Genomic DNA, 6,284 nt, shown 5'->3' with positions numbered 1-6,284 from the left:
GTTGCAGTGAGAAGGACATATGCAAAGAAAACAAAAGCATGGTGGGTGGAGGGAGACAGAAGAGTTGAGAATGGCTCACCTATTTCTAGTGCTGACAACCAGGACAATATAGGTTCCATAACTAATACTGGTAACCCAGATGGAGGTCCAGCTGTGAGTGATAGGTACACGTAGGTCTTGAGACTTGGTAACATATTCTCTAGCTCTGTCCTTTTTTTTTTCAAGATTGCCTTGATTATTCTGCATGCTTTGGATTTCAATACTAACCTTAGGGTATCAGTTTTCACAAAACACCCACCTGGATTTCTCAGGAGGTTGTATCCAAGCTACAGATCAATTTACGGAGAATCATCATCTCTTCAATCTTTCCATCCTTGGAAGTTTCAAACCTTAAATGTGGTACATTTCACCATTTAACTTCATGTTCAGTAACTTCTCTAAATAATATCTTGTAGTATTCTATGTAGAGAGTGTGCATATCTTTTGTTAGATACCCACCAGAAATATCCACTAGTTACATCACCTCCAGAGAGATCCCTACTTACACGACTTTTATTTTGTAAGCGGTATCATTCTTTAAATAATTTTATTGCTTCTGTTGCTTGCTGGTAGTATAAAAATAAAATTGATTTTTTAATATGGAATGTGTCTTGCAAAGCTCACTTCTTAATCTTAACAGTTTTAGACTATTTAAGATTATTTTTAGATTCAAACATTTTTAGGATTTTTTTCCAAAATTAATTTCCTTTTTTTTTTACTGTCTAATTACCTGGCTAGAACCTCCAGTACATTAATCAATAGGAGTGGCGATAGCAGGTGCCCTTTTCTTAGTACCAATATTATGGGGAATATTTTTAATATCTTACCATTGAGTAAGCTAATTGCTATAATTTTTTTGTAGATACTCATTGTCCAAGTTAGAAAATTCCTTTGTATTCTTCTTTTGCTAAGTTTGTTTCCATTCAAAAATAAGAAGGAACACATCCAGTGAGATCAGTTAGGAGGCTCCTACATTATTCTAGGTGAAAGTTAATAACCACTCTGAGAAGGTAGACACCTTTGACATATTTCAGCCACAGAAGCCATACTTCATGTTACTGTTTAGAAATGATGGGCGGGCAGGTGGCAGGGTCAGCAAGAACTCTGAGTTTGTTATGGTTACCAGAAGGTAAGGGAGAGAGGGATGAATTGGGAGCCTGGGATTGACACATACACACTACTGTACATAAAATAGATAACTAATAATAACTAATAAGGACCTACTTTATAACACAGGGAAATCTACTCAATGCTCTGTAATGACCTATACGGGAAAGGAATCTAAAAAGAGTGGATAAATGTATAACAGATTCACTTTGCTGTACACCTGAAACTAACACAACATTGTAAATCAACTGTACTTCAAATAAAAAAAAAAAACTCGGAAGTTTGTAAATTGGGCACCTGGGTGGACGAAGGGGACCTTTTTTGCCCTCATTCCCACCCACTGGCGTTGATATTGTGGATGAACCACGATAGGTGTGATAAGAAGAGGATACATTTGGAGCAACATCAAGAGACATCAGAGAGCCTCTGTTGTCCCAAACTGAAAAGTGTTTTTCTTTTAATTGAAGTATAATTGATACAGAACATTGTGTAGGTTTAAGGTATACAATGTGTTGCTTTGAGACATTTATCTATTGTAGAAGGATTGCCATTGTAGCATTAGCTAACACCTCTGTCACATCACATAATTGCCACTTCCTTTTGTGGTTGGAATAATTAAGACCTGCTCTCTTACCAAGTTCCATGATGACTGTTGTCTGTAATCACTATACTGTGCATTAGGTCTCCAGGACTTATTTGTCTACTAGTTGCAAGTTTGTACCCTTAAACATTAGCTCCCCATTTTCTCCACCCCCCCAGCCTTTACACACCACCATTCTGCTCTCTGTTTCTACGAGTTCGTTTTTTTAGATTCCACATTTAAGTGATATCATACAGTATTTGTCTTTCTCTGACTTATTTCACTTAGCATAATGCCCTCAAGGTCCATCCTTGTTGCCATAAATGGCAAAATTTCCTTCCTTCGGCTGAATTATATATATATATATATATATATATATATATATATATATATATATATATTTTTTTTTTTTTTTTTTTTTAAGCAGGCACACTCATCACTCCATCACAGCACTGGTCTAACCTCTCTCTCTTTCTCAAGGTGCCCACACGTCTGGTGATCTGTTTCCGCAGGTTGATGCTACAGTATCCTGGTCTCATGGGTATTAGGAAAGGTGAGGTTTGAAGGCTGAGATGGCATCTCCTCTCCCTACCCCAGCCCTGCCTCTCTTCCTTCTGTGTTTACCCCCAGTTCTTCCATCTTGCCCATTACAACACTAAGACTGGATCTCCAGTTTGCCTTCCCTGCCTGCTTCCGTCATCCCGTTTCATACAACAGGTGGACGGCACAATCAGGAGGTGGGGGAAAGGACCAAATTCGACCTCCATTAACACCTGTGCTCCTGAGGCAAGATATGTCCTTTCTATTTTCACCTTGCATTTGCTGAAAGGAGGGAACAATAGCTTCTTCTTAGTCATCTATGAGTTCATGACATCATCCTAGGGGTTTATTTTTTTAAGATTTTTTTTTTTGATGTGGACTATTTTTAAAGTCTTTATTGAATTTGTTACACTATTGCTTCTGTTTTGTGGTTTGGTTTTTTCGGCCGCGAGGCATGTGGGATCTTAGCTCCCAGACCAGGGATCGAACCCGCACCCCCTGCATTGGAAGGCGAAGTCTTAACCACTGGACCGCCAGGGAAGTCCCCCATCCTAGGGATTTGTCAGTGCTCCACAGTTGTTACACCACCACCACCACTGGCACCAAAGTTTCCTAACTCTGAGTGAGGAACAGGAACTAAAGCTTCAGAACATGGATACGATTATTCAGAGAATGTCCATCCCCTTCTACTCTTCCTGGTCCATGGATGAGGCGACCAGTTGCCCTGACATATTCCCCACATGGGCGGTCTTTGCTTTGCCCCTTCACACTTGTTCCTCAACCACTAGAAACTGGTTTCTCACCCCACACTTCCTCAGAAGCTGCTTTTGTCACAAACACTAATGAGTTTCCTGGCACTCTCAGTGGACGCTCCTCAGCCCTTATCTTATTTTGTTCTTCTGGTACTTGTATACGACCACTTCCTCCTTGAAATAGTCACTTCGATGGCTTTTTCTGACACCTCTCCCTACTCACTTCTGACTGTCCCTCCACCACCGAGTTTTCGGGCTCTCCAATGCCAGAGCTTTAAGGTTCTATGGTGGACCCACGTTTCTCTGAACGCAAGCCTGGTTGACTTCATTTAATGCCATGGTTTCAATTTCTCTATGATAGATGTCCAAATCTGTTTCTCTTCTTTTTTTTAACATTTAAAAAATTATTTATTTATTTTATTTATTTATTTTTGGCTGCGCTGGGTCTTCGTTGCTGCTCGTGGGCTTTCTCTAGTTGCGGTGAGCGGGGGCTACTCTTCATTGCGATGCGCGGGCTACTCATTGCGGTGGCTTCTATTATTGCGGAGCACGGGCTCTAGGCGCCCAGGCTTCAAGAGTTGTGGCTCGTGGGCTCTAGAGCGCAGGCTCAGTAGTTGTGGCGCACGAGCTTAGTTGCTCCGCGGCAATGTGGGATCTTCCCAGACCAGGGCTTGAACCCGTGTCCCCTGCACTGGCAGACAGATTCTCAACCACCGCGCCACCAGGGGAGTCCTGTTTCTCTTCTAAATACAGTCACATTGGTGGGTTAGGGCTTCACCATGTGCATTTGGACACAATTCAGTGCACGGCAGGGACTGTCCTGCATTGCTTGGTGTCAGCGGCATCCCTGGCCTCTGCCCACTAGATGCCAGGACCACCCACCCACCCAACGTGTGACAACCAAAAGTCTCTCTGGACATTGCCAAATGTCTCCATGAGGACGAAATTAAGAGTGACCCAGATAAGAACCCCTGGCTTGTAAGGACATAAATAGGGTGATGGAAAAAGGTGGGTGTGATGGGGGACGGACCTCCATGAGATCTGGCGGTCAGCTGGGTGAGGACGTGTTAACTGTGCTGAGAAGGGCGGCCACGTCAAATACTGAAATGCCTCAAAAACGCTCACCCAGCAGACAGAGAGAACAGCAGGTGGAGGGCCCGAGGCAGGGAAGTAGCAAGACACCCAGCACGACTGCAACAGAGCGAGCAAGGGGAAAACCCACCTGAAAGGTGAGCAAAGAGGTCAGCAGGGCCAAATAAAGGACTTTTTGGTTAATCTTTTTCTTTGTAAAATATCTCGGTCTGTTTATCTTCTCCAGCTTTGCTTCCTCTCTTCTCACTGACATGGAACCTATTGCCAGTCCTCTAAAAATAGGGGTGTCTTACCCCACGTGGAGTTTGGAGAATTGCCCCAGTCTTGGAACCCTGCCTTCTTCCCCAAATTGAGTGGTCAGAGATGGTGGTTATCTTGGGGGCAAGAATCCTGTAAACCAGGGTTTCTCAACCCTGGCACTGCTGACTTTCGGGGCTAGATGATTCTTCGTTGTACGGGGTGGGGGAGGGGCCGCAGTGTGCATTGCAGGACGTTTAGCATCTCTGGACTCTACCCACCAGGAGCACCGCCTCCCCGAGTTGTAACAGCCCCAAGTGTCTCTTGACGTGGGGGTGAGGAGAGAGAAGAATCACCCCTATTTGAGAACTACTGGGCTGGAGAGAGATCCCGGAGTCTAGCCTGGGTCCCAGAACAGGAGCTGGGCATGGTCTGAGTGAGAGTCTGAATGCGACCCAAATGGATTGAGATTTAGGATGGGATGGGATGTCGGGCAGTGGATCTGCTGGAGACAACAGATCCCAGCCCAGCCCTGACCTAAACGTCCGTGTGAGTTTCGCTCACCCGTCATCGGCTGTTCCATTGGGTCACTGAGCTCCGATCAGGGCCCTCTGCCTCCATAGAAAGAATGGTATTTCCCCGCTCTATCTGGATCCATCTCTTAGATGTGCGTTGGGTCTGTGCTCTGGACGCTGGAGGTTTCTCTCTACCTTAAGTGTGAAGGTTTCCGCACCCCTCGCCCCCGGACCGTGATGGAATGTTCCACTTCCGGAGGACCGAGACACTTGGTGATCACAGACCCCTTGCTCGGAATCCAGGAATCGGAACTGCTGCAAGAAAAGGTCTGGCAACTAATCCTGGAAAGAAGTATCAAGCCCTGAGTCTCCCTGGATCCAGCTCTCCGTGCCATCCTTCCGACTGAGCCTTTTATAGAAGCGACTTTATAACCCCAAATCTGTCTTTCACAACCGCCTAGTGCAAAACAACAGCGTTACTTGTTTAGCGTTTAGCGTCACCTAAACTCCAGAAGCAGCTGAGGTTCCCATTAGCCAGTCATCAGGCAGCTGTGACTGCCTCTGGTTTACTAGTTTCTGACTTAACCTTGGTTGCCCCTCCCTTAACACTGATGCTGCACCAAGGGCAAAAAAGCCAAGGGAATCCCGGCCCCTGGAAAGCTAATCAACTCTTTCCCAGTGAGGAGTAACATGGTGGTTTTGACCTCTACTTTTGCAGCTAATCCCGAGTGGACCTTGCGTACCTCCGAGGTGCCTCAGAACACAGTTCTAAAGCAACAGGTAATGGAAACGGCCCAAAGTCCATCAGCAGGAGAATGAGTTTTGCTTGTCTCTACAGCAGAATGTGAAAGAATAAACAGAGAGAGAGTGTGGGACGTCTCTGTAGAGACAAAGGAGATTAACGGGTACGGGGTTTCCTTTTGGGGTGATGAAAATGTCCTGGAACTAGATGGTGGTGATGGTCGCACGATGTTGTGAATATACTGAATGCTGCTGAACTGTGTACTTGAAGACGATGAAAATGGTAACACTGATGTGATGTGTATCATGCCATGATTTTTTAAAAGTCTCCAGACATTGCCAGATTGGGGGCAAAATCATGCTCAGTGGAAGACCACTGTCTTATTCTATAGCAAGGAATGGCCAGACTGTAGACTTTCTCAATTTCAGCACTATTGAAACTTTGGGTGGGGTCATTTTTTGTTGTGGCAGGGGCTGTCCTGTGCATTGCAGGATGTTTAGCAACAGCCCTGGTCGCTACCCATTGAATGTCAGGAGCGCCCCCTAGTGGTAACAATAAAAATATCTGCAAACATTGTCCCTTGGGTGGCAAAAAAAATCCCTCCTACTGAGAACCACTGATCTACAGTGTCCTAAACTCTATGCTGCTTTACCCCCAAACTCCATAAGACTTTTAAAAAA

The sequence above is a fragment of the Balaenoptera physalus genome (assembly GCF_965194825.1).
Source record: "Balaenoptera physalus genome assembly, chromosome: 19".
Taxonomy (NCBI): domain Eukaryota; kingdom Metazoa; phylum Chordata; class Mammalia; order Artiodactyla; family Balaenopteridae; genus Balaenoptera; species Balaenoptera physalus.
This window is presented reverse-complemented; position numbering follows the sequence as displayed.